Source organism: Mus caroli, chromosome 17, assembly GCF_900094665.2.
Source record: "Mus caroli chromosome 17, CAROLI_EIJ_v1.1, whole genome shotgun sequence".
In the NCBI taxonomy this organism is placed as follows: domain Eukaryota; kingdom Metazoa; phylum Chordata; class Mammalia; order Rodentia; family Muridae; genus Mus; species Mus caroli.
The window spans coordinates 23,524,731-23,542,772 of NC_034586.1; the positions used below are offsets into that span (position 1 = coordinate 23,524,731).

At 53.0% G+C, this 18,042-nt stretch overlaps 1 protein-coding gene across 2 annotated transcripts in view; it reads left to right on the top strand.

The window, feature by feature from the left end:
- The window catches only part of Pacsin1 (protein kinase C and casein kinase substrate in neurons 1), a 51,296-nt gene that overhangs the window by 16,853 nt on the left and 16,401 nt on the right, over positions 1 to 18,042 (top strand). Inside the window, exon 1 of one of the 2 annotated variants that reach the window (XM_029471649.1) lies at positions 10,915 to 11,102. The exons of the other annotated variant lie outside the window; for it this stretch is intronic. The gene's annotated coding sequence lies outside the window, so the exon portion shown is untranslated. Of the gene's footprint in view, positions 1 to 10,914; positions 11,103 to 18,042 lie in introns of those variants that run through there. 2 annotated transcript variants of the gene reach the window in all.

Below are 18,042 nucleotides of genomic sequence, written 5' to 3' on the forward strand. Positions count from 1 at the left end.
AAACGCAGTGTGCATGTAGATGGAATATTACCCAGCCCTGACAAACGCAGTGTGCATGTAGATGGAATATTACCCAGCCCTGACAAATGCAGTGTGCATGTAGATGGAATATTACCCAGCCCTGACAAGGACTGACATTTTGATATGTGCTGCTGCACGGGTGACATTGAAGATGAGTAAAAGATGCGTGACATCCTGAGTTCAAGTCCCCAGCACCCACCTTCAGAGACCAGGTGTGGTCATAGGTACATAGTGAGACTTTGGTTCAAAAAATTTTGAGGGGAGGGGGCTGGAGAGATGGCTCAGTGGTTAAGAGCACTGACTGCTCTTAACCTGAGTTCAATTCCCAGCAACCACATGGTGGCTCACAACCATCTGTAATGAGTTCTGATGCCCTCTTCTGGTGTGTCTGAAGACAGCTGCAGTGTACTCATAAAAATAAAAATAAATATTTAAAAAAAAACATTTGGGGGTCTGTGTAGCCCTGGCTGTCCTATAACTCCATCCAGGCTGGGGTCCAACTCAAGATAACCATTTGTTCCTACTTCCTGAGTGCTGGGATTAAAGGCGAGCACCACCACTGATGGGCTAAGCTTCTGTTTTTACCTTTTGTTTTGAGGCAGGGTCTCACTGAGTTAATCCTGTTTAACCTTGATCACTTTGTAGCTCAGGCAGACCGTGAATTAGACATCCTCCTGCCTCAGCCTCCCAAGTTGGGATAACCGGCCTGAACCGCCACAGAAGCCTGCAGTCTGTGCTTTAACAAGTACCCACTTTGCTGAAAAGCTCCTTAGTCTGGGGTCACTTGCTCCCAGGAGACACCTGGCAATGTCTGCATGTTTTAACATGTCTTGGGGAAGGGTGCCCGTTGGGCCTGGTGGAGTCAGACCCAGAATGCTGTTCTGGCCCCACAGAGCCCAGGAAAGCCTCATATGTCAGCCAGTGCTGAGTTGGGGAAATCGTGGTGGACACCAGTCTGTGTGTGTGTTTCTGTACTCCTCTCCACTCTGTGTGTGTGTGTGTGTGTGCACACCTCTGTATGTGTGTGCCTCTGTGTGCCTGTGTGTGCGCGCGAGTGTGCTGGAGATGGAACCCAGGGCCTCCCTTACACAAGTAAGCACACGCATGCGATTGAGCCACACCCTGTACCCTCCCCCACATGCATCTGGGACCAGTCAGGAAGGCAGAGGAGGAAGGGCTGTGGAGCACAGACATTTACTTCCGCACTTGACTTCCACACTTGAGTTGGATGTCCCCACTGCCCCCTGCAGGTTGAAATAGCAGAAATAGACGAGTGACTCGCCAGCCCAGAGTGCCTGGTGTTGTCCTGAGGGAAGGCATAGCTCCTGGTCTTCTCCTCCTGGGGGCTGGCTGGGCTCCGTTTGCCTCATGCTATTGCTAGTGCTGTTTAATGGAGGACCGGAGCGTCATTTCTAAATATAGTGCATGACTGTGGAGGATGCTGCACCCCTAAGTGTGAGCTGTACACTGTTGGGGATCACAACAGAGGAGGCTAGAGTATGAGGTGCAGGAACACGCCTTGGGTCCCATGAGGCCTGGCATTGTACTGGCTTGTGCTTTGCTCCTCCCCCCCCCCCCCCCCCGTCCCCTTCCTTCCTCCTCTTCCCTCCCTTCCTTGTCTTCTTTTTTACTGGGTGAGGCAGCTCCCCAACCTTTTTTTTTAAGACAGGGTTTCTCTGTGTAGCCCTGGTTGTCCCAGAACTCACTCTGTAGACCAGGCTGGCCTCAAACTCATGGAGATCCGCCTACGTGTGCCCTCTAAGCACTACTTGTTTTATGTGGTGTAGGTTATAGAAGCCAGGGCTTCATATATGCTAGCAAACATTCCAGCAATGGAGTCACATACCCAGCCCTGCATTATGTGTTTCGGTGGCCCCCTTAGTGTCTGTTGTCTCTTGGACTTCTTGCTTCAGGAATGTCCAGTTGGTGGCCGAGGCTGTGTTATTAATTAATGAAACTGGGGAATTGACTTGAGACAGAGTTTCACTGTGTAGTCCTGGCTGTCCTAGATCACACGATGTAGTCCCAGATGGCCTGAGCTCACACAGGTTCTCCTACTTCTGCCTCTCCAGGGACAGGATTAAAGGCGTGCTCCACCATACCCGACTTAAATGTATATTTTAATATGTATCCGCTTCACACTTTGATGTTGTTTTATTCTTTGAGGAGGATTAGAAAAGCCTATCCTCAGTTGAAAGTCCTTTAAGCTGATTTAAATTGGGAGAGCACCAAGACAAAGCGATAAAGGCATGATAATTGTTACTTTGCTATGTTGTTACTTCAGCTCACACTATAGTGAACTCCAGAGAACTGGAGCCTGTCAATCTGTCATCTTCCATGCTTCGTTACTTATTCACCTTACTCTCCTGCCCTCGGAGTCCTTCACTGAGACCTGACCCCAAGTCACCCACAGGAGTAGCCTCTCAGGACCAAGGTGGGGATGGGGGTGGGCTTGTTGGGGTGGGACAGCTCTTTTCTCTCAGCAGCCTCCATCTTCTGAGCAAACCACTGTGGTCTGCTTTCCCCTGGACCAAGGGCTGCTTCTCCACCAATGGCTTCTGGTTCTTGAGAACCCAGTGTTGTTTTTGCCTTGGTGTTGCTGGTTTGCATTTTGTATCTATCTGGGTGTTTTTGTTTGTTTGTTTTTCTGCCCTCTCTTTGAATGCCCTTTTAGGTCTTGTTTTCTCCTCCTCTCTCTGGACTCAGACAGTGAGCATGCTCCATCTTCCATTGCCAGCAAGCCTCTGTCCATTCCTCCTCTCAAATACCCATCTTCTTCCCGTGGTTCAGACTGAATATTCTCTGAGCTCTGTGCGCGATTTCCCTCTCTCTGCCCTCAACGTCACTGCTCCCCTCCTCCTGTTGTTTTTATTATGCTGTTGAGTCCTTCCAAGGAACCAACAAGAAAGGCTCCTTCCCTCATTGTAGAGTACGTTTGGATGTTCAATATGGCTGACAAAGTCCTATAGCATTGGAGTCCCACTTCCCTCTCTGTTACCCTGGCCTTGTTCTCTGTCTGGGTAATCCTTCTCGAAACCCAACCACCTCACCTACCCCATCCCCACCCATCATCATCCCCTCATCCACACTCCCCCCTCCCCATGCACTGATCCATGATCTAGCTACCTACTCGCCCACTCACTCACCTGTCTACCCACTCACCCATCCATCCCCATCCACCTGACCACCTACCTACTATTGTTTCTTGAGACAGGGTCTCCCTTTATAGCCCTGCCTGGCTTGGAACTCACCATATAGAGCAGGCTTTGAACTCACCTGCCTCTGCTTCACTAGTGCTGAGATTAAAGGTGTGCACATCACACCTGGCCCATCCATTCATCCATCCACCTGCCCACCCCAATACCTATCCATCCACCCATCCATCCATCCACCTGCCCACCCTATACTCATCTACCCATCCAGTAGTTCTGGGTACCGTTCCCCCCCCCAACTTCAGGACACTCGCCTTTTCTGTTTTCTCTGCCCACAGATCATCACACCTCTCCCTCTCTCCCTCTATTTAGGTCTGTTCAAATGTCACCTCTTCAGAGAGAGGCTATAGCCCGGGGGTGTAGCTCAGTGGTAGAGCACATCCCTGGGCCCCATCCCGAGCACCACAGCTCTAAAATGGCTTCACACTCACAGTTTTTCCTTTTAGCCAGCTTCATTTTCCCAGATAACAGGGGCTAGCATTTGAAATTACATAATTTATCATGTAAATCCCCTTTTGGCATGAAATGACCCTGATCTTATGGATGGTGTAAGGCTTGTTATCTGCTGTGTACCCCACCCTTCTCTGAAGGGTAGCACTGCGCATAGTAGGTGTTCAGGAAATACTGGCTGAACATACTCAAGACACTATCGTGGGATTTATCCAGACACAGCACAGTGTTGGTGCCGGCTTCATCTTCCAGCTGTGCATTGGACGAGGGTCTCATACACAGAGTCCCAGGCTTGTGAGCTGCATATTCTGAAGCAGGATGCCTTCGGTGAAACCAGAGTTCTACTTGTCTGATGGGCAATACAGATTGTACCTGCTCCCTGTTTCTGTCTCTGCTGTCTCTGTCTCTTTTCTCTGTTTCTCTGTCTCTTTGTGTCTCTCTGTCTCCTTCTGTGTGTATGTGTGTATCTGAGTGTGTATATCTGTGTGTCATCTCTATGTGTGTGTATCTGTGTGTGTGTGTAACCCTTACCCACCCACCTGCTTAGGTCTGTCCTCTCCCTCTGACCTTCATCCCTAGCCTTGGACCCAGGTTTTGAGCAGTGGAGCCTTAGCTGCCCCAAGACTCCTGTTTTCATAGCTACTAAGCCCTGTGCCTGCTGCCTGGACTCAGCAGGTTGCTCAGTCAGTGTCCAGTGCCCTCTTCCAGGCCTGAGGACTCTGATACTGCTTCTGCCTGTTCACCTCCCAGTGCCCATGTGTTCAGCCTCCTATACAGACCCTCAGTGGAGCCTTGTCTGTCATATTTCTGCAGAGCTGCTCAGGGGTTGGGGAGGATTCTGGCATTTTGCAGACAAGAGAACATTATGCAAATGACATGCAAATTAACAGCTAATGAGCCCTGATTGCATTGGTCTTGGTGCTGAGGAACACGTGGATAATTGTGCCAGGGTGGGGGCAGGGGCGGTGAGTGTTTTGGGGGCTGGGCAAGAAGCCACAGCAGGGGTGACAGAAGTGGGTGTCATAGGGGAGGGCTTGAGAGCAGCTGCTGTGTGGGCCTCTGCATCACACTGGCCTTGTCTAGGCTGTCCTGGTTAAAAGGGTGGGAACAAGGGCAAAGGTCAGTCATGGGAGAACTGGAGCTACACTTGGGGGAGCAGAAGACTGTGACTGGGTCACGGGGTCGGGGGAGGAGCTTCCCTGAAGTAGGTGGGCCAGATTAGGCTAATGGTAGGGGTGGTGTAGAGAGTTCACTCTCTCTATAGAGAGAAGGGAGGGGTCTGATCCTCCCACAGGGTCCGTCTGGTATCAGAGTGTGGGATGGCAGGACTCTGGTCTGCCAGGAAGCAGATGGACTAGGTTAAACTCACTGGGAGGGGCAGCTGTCATCGTCTTGGGTGGAACCTCTCTTTGGAGGAAAGATGAACTTGGCTTGGGGGCTGGTGTATGTGTGTGTGTGTGTGTATGTGTGTGTGTGTGTGTGTGTGTGTTACAGCACCTTGGAAAACAGCCCCTCCCCACCCCAGCTGTGACCCTCTCCAGAGAGCCTCTGCTCTGGAGTCCTCTCTGCCGGAGGAAAACTGGCAGCCAACTCCTAGATGTTGGCCCTGGTGCCCACCGCTTGACTGATACTTCTGATACAATTTGACTGTTTTACCTTTGATCTGCTGAGGGTGAGGACCAACCTTGGCTCTAAGCCTTACAGACTTCAAGTGGCTCTTTGCCATGTGTTTCAGCTAAGTCTTTCTTAATGCAGTCACAAAGATCATAAAGATTGATGCAGAGAGGCCCAGTCAGGCCCTTTCTTGACTTTCTCACCATGGGAAGATGGCTTAGTCTCAGAGTCTGTTTCCTAATAGGTGCTGAGGTCTTCTCTTGCCTGGCAGGGCAACTGAGTCCTCTAGCTCACTGGGGGTGGGGGCAGGCTAGCCACCTTGCAACAACATCTCCAGTGTTGTGGTATTTCTTGTAGTCTGTGGCTGGCTTAGTTCGACTGGCAGCAGCCTTCTGGTTGACAGGGACTTGTGTGGTGAATGTGGACTTGGCATTACTAAGAACCAGGGCCTGGTGGTGTACATCTGTGGTACACACCACGATGGAAGGTGACAGCCAGCCTGGGCTGCAGAATGAGGTCAAAGCCAGACCGGGCAACCTCTCATGACCCTGTCCCCACATGAGAAATAGAGACTTGTTGGGGGTGCTGGTGACATGGCTCAGCAGATAAAGGTTTGTGTGGTGAACTCTGGCCACCTGAGCTCAACCCTGGAACCCCTATGGTGAAATGAAAGAACTGTGTCCCGTGGACTCTCCTCTAACTTCCAGAAGTTCACCACGGCATAGGGGTGGGCATATGCGCACACACGTGTGCATACACGCTCACATAAGAAAAAAAAATCGTGAGACTGGAGAGACGGCTCAGCAAACATTCGTAGACATAAATAAAAATTTAAAAAAATCTTAAAAGATTAAAAGAGATGTTAAAAAGATTCTTGTCTTAGGTTTCCATTGCTGTGAAGAGACAGCGTGACCATGGCAACCCATAAAAAGGCCAACATTTTATCAGGGCTGGCGCACAGGTCCAGAGGTTTGGGCCATTATCATCATGGGGGGAAGCGAGGCAGTATCCAGAAAGACATGGTGCTGGAGGAGCTAAGAGCTCTATGTCTTATTCTGAAGGCAGCCAGGAGAGGGTCTCCTTCTGCACTAGGAAGAGCTTGAGCAGTAGGAGGGCTAAAAGCCCACCCCACAGTTACACACTTCCTCCAACAAGGCCAGGCCTATTCCAACAAAGCCATGCCTACTAATAGTTCCACTTCCCATGGGGCCAAGCATATTCAAACTACCACAGTTGTGGTGTCCTGGAGCTCACTGTGTAGATTAGGGGGCCTTGAATTCACAGAGATCTGCCTGCCTCTGCCTACTTAGTACTGGGATGAAAGGTTTGTACCCCAACACCTGGCCCCCCCCAATATCCTATGTCCTTTATAAGTAAATTTATTGTCTTTATAAAACTCATAAAGCCAAACTCTTATTCCTATTGATCCCATGTTGTTCCTTTTAAAATTGCCTTTCCCCTGTTAACTACAATCTCACAGTCCACCACCAGACTCACTTTTCTCATATTTATTTATATGAACATGCTATTTGCATGCGTGCCTGCATGATAGATGAGTGCACCAGACAGAGGAGGGCATCAGATCCCATTATGGGTGGTTGTGAGCCACCGTGTTGTTGCTGGGATTTGAACTCAGGACCTCTGGATGAGCAGTTGGTGCTCTCTCTCTCTCTTTTTGTTTTTTGGTTTTGTTTTTTTGAAACAGGGTTTCTCTATGTAGCCCTGGCTGTCCTGGAACTCACTTTGTAGACCAGGCTCTGCCTCCCGAGTTCTGGGATTAAAGGTGTGCGCCACCACGCCCGGCCCGCAGTTGGTGCTCTTAACCACTGAGCCATCTCTCCAGCCTCTATGGACTCTTTTTAATGCTGTTCTTGTTGTCTTCCACTTGCCTCGCTTCCCTGTTCTCCTTTTGAAAAACACTCAATCAGATGCTGTTCAGTGAGGGAGATACACGTGTGAATCTAAAGTAGGCCATTTTGTATTTCTACCTCTGCAGAATTTTAGATTCAGTTTTAATTTTATGAGTGTTCTTCTTGCTTGTATGTATGTCTTGCACCCCATGCATGCCTGGTACTCTTGGAGGCCAGAAGAAGGTGTCAGATCTCCTGGAACTGAAGTTTCAGAGTGTCTTAGTTAGGGTGTTACTGCTGTTCACAGACACTATGACCAAGGCAACTCTTTTTTTTATTTTTTAGATTTATTTATTATTATATGTAAGCACACTGTAGCGGTCTTCAGACACCCCAGAAGAGGGCGTCAGATCTCATTACGGATGGTTGTGAGCCACCATGTGGTTGCTGGGATTTGAACTCTGGACCTTCAGAAGAGCAGTCGGGTGCTCTTACCCACTGAGCCATCTCACCAGCCCAAGGCAACTCTTAAAAGGACATTTAACTGGAGCTGACTTATGCGTTGAGAGGTTCAGTCCACTATGATCAAGGCAGGAACATGTCAGCATCCAGGGAGGCATGGTGCAGGAGGAAATGAGACTTCTACATCTTCATCTGAAGGCTGCTAATGGAAGACTGGCTTCCAGGCAGCTAGGGTGAGGGTCTTAAAACCCACAATGACACACCTACTCCACCAGGGCCACACCCATTCCAACAGGGCCACACCTTCTAGTTGTGCCACTCCCTGGACAGAGCACATACAAACCATCACACAGACAGTCATGAGCTATCATGTAGGTTCTAGGAACTGAACTCTCAGGTCCTCCGAGAGAGCAGCCAAGGCGCTTAACCCAAGTGCTTTCTTGCCCCAAGATTATACATTTTTTTCCTTTGTTTCCTTTCTTTTTTCTTTTTTAGAAAAATGGCTGGGGGTGCCGCATATTGGTAGAGCACCTTCATCCCATGAGTGAAGCCCTGCTTCAGTGCCCAGGACCAAAAAAAGGAAAAACAAAACCAAATAGACCTTCCCCCATTTTGTTTTATCAAAACAGGTTTTGTCTTCTTTTTTATTTGCCCTCTCTGGGAGGCAGTGCTGGGGTGGGGTGGAACTCGGCCCATGAAACAAGACTGGAGCGTGAATCTTAGCAGGGGAGGCTGGCCCCGGAACATGTGAGGAACTCTGTGACCCCAAAGTGTGTCTTGCACGGATCTTGTTCTAGGAGCAATGGTGTGCAAAGATACCATAGGCACAGGGAACCGTACTTCTGGGGAATAGGGGGCTCTGCCTAATCGATCACCAGGGAGGACAAGGAGGTGCAGATGGGGAAATATATGGGAAGGGAACCTTCAGTCATAAGGAATAGCACAACCCTGTCCTTGTGACTCAGAGTGGTCTCAGCCACAGAATGTGTGTGTGTGTGTGTGTGTGTGCACGAGTGTGTGTGTGTTTTCTCAGACAAGGCTGTCGGCAGCAGAGAAGGGTCCCTGAGGGACAGACACTACAGGGACCCTTGTCTCAGGCCTCATTGTAGTGTGAGCTGGGGACAGATGTCCTGTACGTCATGCTGTGTATCCTGGACCCTGGTCCTCTTGTCTCTGGCCACCACTCCTCCTGTGTCTGTCCACTGAGATGTGTGGACCCTGGAGTTCAGAAGGTGGCTTGGTCAGCATTAGGGGTGAGTGAGCCCAGGGCCAGGAGCTCCAGGTAGCATCAGGTTTGGCTCACAAAGAGGAGTTACAGGATGGGGCAGCGGTGGCCTGACTCTGTCCTATGGGTTCTCCTTCAGCAGCACACAGCTGAGCCAAATGGTCCAGCTCATTAGCATCGGGTGCACCCCATGGCCACACCCTGTCTGTGGAGTAGTTCCTGGTTCAAGCCTAGCTCAGGGCACTTTGCTGTGTTCAGGGAGCATCCTCACACCCAGGCTGAGGGCTCAGAGGGGAAGCTGGGACGATATAGGAAGTTTGTGTGTTGTGGATTCTGGATCAGTGTACATATGTGTGCACAAGTCTATTTTTTTTTTAAGATTTATTTATTTATTATATGTAAGTACACTGTAGCTGTCTTCAGACACACCAGAAGAGGGCGTCAGATCTCATTTCGGGTGGTTGTGAGCCACCATGTGATTGCTGGGATTTGAACTCTGGACCTTCGGAAGAGCAGTCGGGTGCTCTTATCCACTGAGCCATCTCACCAGCCCGTGTGCACAAGTCTTAAGGATGTGTGATGCTTCATGTGCACAGGTGAGCTGGTTCACAGACTTGTGGAAATGCATGCATGTGAATACATGTAATAGAGAGACATGTATGTTGTGAATGGGAGTGTGCGCTGATGTGACTTGGGTGTGTGGGTCAGATGTGTGTGTAGTCTTGTCTAGAGGTCAGTGCTGAGGGACCTCAGGGTTGCCAACTGGAGAGCTCTCATGACTCTGAGGTCCAGATCCAGGCTATAAAATGGAACACTCTGTCAGAGATGGAGGCAGAAACATCAGGAGTTCAAGGCCAGCCTCAGTTCCGTAGCAAATTTAAGGGCAGCCTTAGACACAGCCACGGCCACACACACAGCCACACAGGGGTGGCTGGAGAGATGGCTCAGTATGTATCGCTCTTTCAGAGGACCTGACTTTGAATCCCAGCATCCAAATCTGGAAGGCCCTCCAGCTCCAGGAGCAGCAAAGGTTCCGGTCTCCATAGGCACAGGCATGAATGAAATGAATCTTAAAACAAACAAACCAACAACAAAAATCCCGGGAAGCGTTGAGATGGCTCGGTCAGTGTTTTACTCAAGAGCTTAAGGACCGGACTTCAAATCCCTAGTGCTTACATAAAAACCAGAGACATAGTGGTACATACTTATAATTCCAGTACTGCAGAGGTGGAGACAATAGGGCTCTATGGTTGGCTAGTGCAGGCCAACTGCTGAGCTCCCAAGGAACCAAACTCCAGCTGTTCCACTGGCCTCCACACACACATGCATGTACAAAATACCGTGTGTGTGTGTGTGTGTGTGTGTGTGTGTGTGTGTGTGTGTGCCTCTACTGTTCTGGAACTCGCTCTGTAGACCAGGCTGGCCCCGAACTCAAAGAGACCTGCCTGCCTCTGCACCCCGAGTGGAGTACTGAGACTGAAGGCCTTCACCACCACTGCCCAGTCAATTATCGTTAATAAAGCAGTACCAGTATGCTGGCTCTTCGCTATCCAGCACTCCGGATGGAGGCAGAGGCAGGAGGATCTGTGAGTCTGCGCAGTGAGGTCCCAGCTAGTCAGGACAACACAGTCTCGAATGTAAATCCATGAATCCGTATAATGGGTATGAACTCTTATGGTACTAGATTGTGTCGGTATTTCAGTCAATATGGCAGGACTTGGGGGACGGGGGCGGGTCGGGTCTGGTCACTGATCCCCAATGATTAAGCTTAGGGTTCGGTGAAGTGTGAAGACCAGAGCATCACATGCCCTGCAGCGAGGCTGGCGGCCAAGGGGGATGTCGGCAAACCCGTGCCGGCAGCGAAAATTCACGAGAGGCGCGCCTGCGCCCGGATCACCGCGGTGTGGTGCAGAAAGAGGGCGTCCCCTGCCGTCCACCCAGGGAGGACGTCTGTGCGCAGCATTGCCCGGTTGCCATAGAAACGAGCAGCGGGCGGTGGGTGGCTGGGGAAGGAGGCGGGTCGGGAGGGGGGGGAGGCCGGCGCGTGGGGGCGGGGAGCTGGCTCCTGCAGTTCGGGCGCTGTCGCCTCCCGAGCCAGAGCGCGCCGGAGGGGACCCCGAGAACCGAGCCCCAATCCAGACGCCAGACGCCTCCCGCCCTGCCCACTGCCACGGAGCAGGTGGCCAGCCAGCCCGTCCGACCCTGGTCTGGCCCAGCGGGGCCAGTAAGCGCCCACCTGTCCCCAGCTTGGTGCCCAGCCGGGCTCAGGTAGGCGATGGGGGGGGGGTCTGGAGAAGTCTGCGTGGAGAGTGGGGACCCAGCGCCCCTGTCTTCCTGCTGGCTGCACCTGGTAGCTAGCGTGCAGGTCTGTGCAGGTCCGTACAGGTCTGAGGGGCTCTGGGGGCCAGGGACCTGCTCTCTGCATCGCATCGGGTCTGTCTCCTGTTTGTCGTCTTGTCTCTTCTCCTCTGTATCTCCTTCCCTGTCAGTACCACAGACACGACTTTTAGAGCTGCCCCATTCCCTGGGGACAACGGGTTTAAGGGGCAGAGTCTTACCACGGCACTGTGTGTTTCCCCCAGGTCGGTGCCAGACAGGGAGGGGCCAGGCGTGGAGAGAAGGGCGCTCATCTCCCATCCCTACTGTCGTGCTGGTTTGCCTTGCCCTCTGCGACCAGACCCACTGGCCTTGGGGCAGAGATCTGCTAGTCTGGCCATTTGTCACGAACCTCCCATCTGACACCAGAACCTCTGGGGATGACTCCTGGGTGGGCTTGTACAGTGGGCTGAGTCAGCTCCCCCCGCCCCGTCCGCCTCCCCCGCCCCGTCTGCCTCCCCCACTCCCCACACCCCGTGCTCTTGTTGCCAATGGGATGACCTGTAACTCTCTCGAAAGGGCTCCTGGTCCCAGGCCCCAGTCAGCCAGGGATCTCTATGTTGTGGGTATGCTTGTGGCCTTCCTCTGCTTCTCTGTTCCTCTGCAGCGGTGCTCTTGGGGACCTGCTCCCTGCTACTCTGGGAACAGGGACACTGCAGAGACGCTACCGCTGCTGCTGCTCCGGAGGAGGGGGCACTGGGAGGAGCTGAGTGGGGGTAGCCAAGAAATCCTGCTCAGAGGGCTACCTTGAGAGTGGACTAGGGCCAGCACACCCACCCTGGCAGTGCTTGGTCCTTCAGGAAGCGTGGGCCTCCTAACGTTCCCTGGGCGCTCCGGTCAGAGGACCCGCTGCAGGGTGGGAACCTGTTGTGGTTTGTGGTGGTGCTGATTTCTGCAATTTTCGAGTACACTGTCTGGGAGTGTGGGTACGGATTCACGCCTTAAACTCAGGGGCTTGGGAGGTGAGAGACCAGAGGTTTGCAGGCAAGAGTGGGGACAGGGGTACAGATAAACCTCTCTGAACTCCGGCTCCCCCCCCCCCACTCCCTCACTGAAGCTTTGAGCTGCTTTGCCCTGCCCTCTGCGGTCAGACCCACTGGCCTCAGAGCAGTCAGCTTAGTCTCCCAGCTGGGCTTAGTGATGTCTGGAAGACAGAGGCTTTTAGCCAGCACCTGCCCCTCGAGTGACCTCTGCCTCCTCCTCCCTGCCCTGTCTGCCCCCTCCCCACCCCCCTCTTCTTGGCAGAGTTCAGTTTTTGCATGATATTTGGCATGTACTTCATTGCCACTAGACTCAGGATGGGGTTCCCCGGGTACGTAATTCATCTCTGGTTGTCTGCAACCAAACCACCTGCTTGGAAACCAGGCTGAGACCCCACTTTTCCTCGGAACTTCTACTTAAGAGAGAGCCCAAAGGAAGGCCCTGGTACTCAAAGGCCTGGGGCTGACGGGGTCCTGGGCTCCCAAAAGCAGCTCCATTCAGTCCATGTCAGCTGCCCAGAGCCCAATTCTGAAGTCACCCCTCCACTCCTCTTAGCAGTAGAGGTCTTCCTGGCTCCAGAGGCACAGTATCTCCGCACTCGCCTTCTCTTCCTTCCTGTAACCGACTCTCCCGAGTACCCTGCCCTCCAGCCATGAGCCACCAGGCTCGGTTCTCCCCGTGGGCTTCTCAGAGAGCCTTGGAAATGAGACCTAGACCTCACCTCACATCTCCCCAGTCCTGGCAGTGGCTCCCGTATCACTGGGACAGAAAAAGTCAGGTATCCTGAGCTGGAAGACCAGGATGCCCCCGCCCCCGTCCCCACCCTCCCTTCCCCCCTCTGTCTGCTCCAACCACCTAACCCACAGAAGCCCTGATTCCACCTCAGTGCCTTTGCACTGGCTGGATCCTCTGGCTGAGTGCTTCTCAAAGCCCTTTCCTTTACCTCCCTCAGGTCAAATGTCACCTCAGAACGGTCTTCTCTGGCCATCTGTATTGAGTAGCGTGGTTGCTGGCCCCGGCTGCTGTTCCCTGTCCTCCTCTGTGCCGAGGTTAAAAGCACAGCCTGCCTTGTCATTTGCTGGTCCTCCTGTTTCTTGCCTGTCCAACCCCTTTAGAATTTCATCCCCAGAGGCTCAGAATTCCCCAACCGCGCTTGGCATCCTTCCTGAGAGCCATTGCTGCCACACAGAGCCCGAGTCCCTGCCTCGGGGGCTTTGGAGCTTTGGGCTCTGGGATTTGGTCTTTGAAGTTGGGAGGGCAGTGTCCTAACCAGGAGCCCAGGCAGGATTGGTGATGTGACTCCCTTTGAGAGACTGAAAAGTAGGGTGAGCAAGCTGCTCCGTCTTCCCTCACCACACCTGTCCCGCCACCAAAGAGAGCCAATGTTCCCTTCTCCCTGTCACCTGGATTCTATACGGTGGGGAGCCTGATTCGTCCTTAGCAGGATGTAGTGTTACCCACGCCCACATAGCCAGCATCCCTGACTCTGCTCAGGGCAGGCATGGATGCAGTGAGCTCAGGACAGACAGCTTGTTGCCTGGAGAGGGCTATGAACTCAGACCAGAGAGTAGGTGGCTTTACTCTAAGCCAGCTCCCACGTCTGCTCCCCACCGATGGGTGCCTCACTTAGGACCACCACCCCAAACTTAGCCCCAAGGCAAGCAGGGAGGTAGAATCCCTGAAAACCTAAAACTGGAAGGTGGAAGCTAGAATCCCTCGGATCCCTGTGCCTGCCCTTCGGTCTTGGATCTAAGGCCTAGGGTGAAGCCGGAACCTCACTTCTGTTGGGCATTCTTTACTGTCTCATGGGATGTGTGCACCCTAAGGTGGTGGGGGCATCTTACGCCTTTCCATTCAGGAACAGCTCACCCAGGGAAGCTGTGTTGGTCTGTGGAGCTGGACAAGCTAGCTCCTTCGCCAGGCCAGAAGCAGGCTGAAGGTAGGGCTGTGTTTGGAGGCGACTTACAGAGGGGAGAGGGAGAAACTCAGCCTGCATGGTGCAGCGAGGAGGATGTGGGTAAGACTGGGCTGGAGGCTGCCCCCTGATGGTCTGGGGCTCCCTCTAACCCCTTCTGCTGGCAGAGTCCACCAAGCTTCTGGCTACTCAGTCAGTGAGCACTGCTGCTGGGTCTCCCTGCTTCCCAGCAGTAGAGGTAAGGCTGGTTCCTGCCTCCTGCCTCCTTCGGCAGTTAATGTCTGAGTTTATCATTTCTTAAGGAAGCCCCTTGTGGAGCTCCAGGTGCAGACCAGGTGGTTAGCATTTGTTTGGTTTGTTGGGGACATGGGAGGTCTCCTGTGGCTCAAACCGGTTTAAATGAGCTATAGACCAGAGGACAACTTTGAGTTTCTGCTTCTCCGGCACTGTCTGAGTGCTGGGATAACAGCTGGGTATCACCGCAGCTTTCTCAGGCAGAGGTCTAAAGAGAAGGCGAGAAGAAGCAAGCCAGGAGTCTGGACTCCCGGGGAGTGGGTGTCCGAGATGAGAGCTTCCTATGTTAGCTGAAGGTGTGGGCCATAGAACAAGGCCTACCTCTGCCCACTGCTTTCTACCTCTGCCCCAGGTTATGTGGTGTGGACCTCCCCTCAACCAGCTTCTCAATGAGGAAACCGAGACCCCAGTAGTTGAAGTAGCCCGCCCATAACTGGGAAGTGTCAGAGCTGGGATTTGAACCCCATCTTCAGTCCTATATGGCATGGGCAGCTCACTGCAAAGCCGGGGTGGTACCCTGAACCTACACTGAAGAAGAGGTGTGAGGAGAGGGTGGATGAGGGCTGGAAACTCAGGAGGAGAGGCAGAGGAGCAGCACACTTGAGGGAGAGGAGGCTCAGGGACTGGTGTGGGGGTGGGGCACATTGCTGTTCATCACCAAAGGAAGTCAGGACAGGAACTCACACAGGGCAGGAACCTGGAGGCAGGAGCTGATGCAGAGACCATGGAGGGGTGCTACTTACTGGCTTGCTTCCCCTGGCTTGCTCAGCTTGCTCTCTTATAGAACCCAGGACTACCAGCCCAGGGATGGCACCATTCACAAGGAGCCCTCCCCCCTTGATCACTAATTGAGAAAATGCCACAGCTGGACCTCATGGAGGCATTTCCTCAAGGGAGGCTCCTTTCTCTGTGATAACTCCAGCCCTCGCCAAGTTGACACACAAAATCAGCGGGTACAGAGTTTGCCCTGCCATCGCTAAGGAAGGAGAGTGATGGAAGTCACTGGGCATGAGCAGAATCTGACACAGCTGTGGCTGGCCAGGAGATCTGGAGGGACACTGCAGTGCTGGGCTGAACACCTGGGAGCAGGGACAGGGGAGGACCCGGCCAGCCCAGAGTCTCCTGCTCGCTGTGTGACTTCGGCCTGCCGCTCTACCTGTCTGAGCCTCACCCACCCTACTATACTGAGGAGTCTCTCTCCATGGGCTGTGGAGGAAGAGGGTGTGTTTAAAGAAGAAGCTAGCACACCAGGAGGGGACCAGAACCCACAGGTGTTGTTTTGCCACCTCACACATAGGGAAATGGAGATTCTGCCGGCCATTAAGAGATGTAGCCAGGATCTCCCTGGTGGTGGCCAGTAGCAGTTAGAACCCCACCAGGGGTGCACTGGCCTCACATAGAGAGGGCTCCCCTGAGAGGGCTGCCACAGTTCCCACACCAGGGGCAGCTAATGAATAACAAAGGGTGACTTCAGAAACATCCCCTTTTACAGATGGGACCACTGAGGTGCAGACAAGTTCAAGCCTGCTGGCTCCAGTCTGTGTTGTAAGACTATACACTGTGCAACCCCTCTGCCAGGGTCAAGTCCTAATTGGAACACTAGGTCTCCTCATGATTGAAGCCAGTCCCTCCCCTAAGGATTTCTGGGACTATACCTCTTAGAGCCTCAGCAAAGCTCTGGTTCCCGCACTGCCTCTGTCCTCATCCCTGTATCTGATTTCCTCCTCACCTCCCGGGGGTGGAGTGGGGCTCACAAGGAACCAGACCATTGTGAACTGTAGCTGTAGGCAGGGTAGGACCCAGTCCCACCACCTCAGTGGCTCTGGATGTGCCATCTTACCTGCCCTGTGCTTCAGTTTCTCCATCCTTACGTGTGGACAAGCACTTAGCACACACTAGACACCCAGTAAATACTAGCTGGGGACAGCCAAGCTTGTTACCAGCAGTAGCAGGGGGCTGCAGCTCAGCCTAGCATGAGGGGAGGGCGACTTGTCAGCTCACACTGCTTCTGAGGCTGTGACATCCGAGGACACTCTATCATGAATTGGGGGGTGGGGAGCCAGAATGTCTGGGAACCCATGCCTGGTCCAAATGCCCAAGAAAGTGGTGCATTTCCCAACCCTAGCATTAGGGGGTTCGTTAAGCAGGGGTTCCCATGCTGCTGCACAGGGGAGCAGTCTGCAGCTCCCCCTTTCTTCTGCCCCCAACTTCCTGCACCCCCCAGGGCTGGCTGTACATGGGTATGCACATAATGGGAGAGCTTCTTTTGCTATCCCCCCCCCCCCCGCGCCACTACCAAAGCCTCCACTCTGCCGAGGGATGTACAGACAGCATACAGTGCCTGCTGTGTGTCCCTTCAGTCTAACCAGGTGGGTGTGGGACATGAGCCCCAGCTGCTGCTCACCTTGCACAGAGCATAGGACAGACAACCCTGGTGCCTGCTGGCTGTTGCCATGACCCTTGTTGCCTGGAGTCGTGCTAGCTCATTGGGCAGCTGGTCCCCATGGAATGACGTTCCCCCCCCCTCAACCCCATCGTGTTCCCATGCCCCTGGACATGCTCTCCACAGTTACATCCCTGAGCCTGTGTGTTTTCTGTCTCTGTGTGGCTTGGTGACCACCTGTCAGTACTGATGGTGAAAGGCTGGAGGGAAACTGGATGTCGTAGCCTCTTGTCTAGGAAGTCCAGGAGCCTGTTGGGCATGTTCCAGGAAGTGCCAGATGCCGGCCACAGCCACTTCCTGACCCCTGACAGAAAGCTCTGTCATTAAGAGGACACGTGGCGCTTTGTGGGAGAGGAGCTTCCTCCTGCCACAGTGTGTGCGTGTGTGCTACTGAGAGCTCATTTGACGTCACCTCGCTTCCACTACCCCACCCTGTCTGCCTCTCTAAGCACATTCCTGTGTGGGTCGAATCCTGAGGGGCTGGAATGCGGAGGGCCTAGAGCCTGCTCTCTCACTTGTTTAATTAATATTGTTTTATTTTAATCATGTGTATGGTATATGTTTGTGTGTGCGGTGTTACAGCTGGTCATGGGTGCTGGGAACCGAACTTGGGTCTCCTGGAAGAGCAGCCAGTATTGCTAACGACTAAGTCATCTCTCCAATTCCTCATCCTCTTTTTTTTTTGGGGGGGGGGTTCTTCGAGACAGGGTTTCTTTGTGTAGCCCTGGCTGTCCTGGAACTCACTCTGTAGACCAGGCTGGCCTAGAACTCAGAAATCTGCCTGCCTCTGCCTCCCAAGTGCTGGGATTAAAGGCATGTGTGCCACCACGCCCAGCTCATCCTCATTTTTAAAAAAAGATTTATTATATATAAGTACACTGTAGCGGTCTTCAGACACACCAGAAGAGAGCATCGGATCCCATCACAGATGGTTGTGAGCCACCATGTACTTGCTGGGATTTGAACTCAGACCTCTGGAAGAGCAGTCAGTGCTCTTAATTGCTGAGCCATCTCTCTAGCCTCACCTAATTATTACGTCAGTTTCCAGCAAAGCCCAGAGGGGCACATATCTTGCCTAGAGTCACAGAGCTCATAGTGAGTGGACTTTTCACGGGCCACATGCTACCTCACCTGGGAGCCCAGGAGACTCCAGGAAGCCATGCTGCCTGTGGCCTGTGCACTACTAGCCTGGCGTAGCT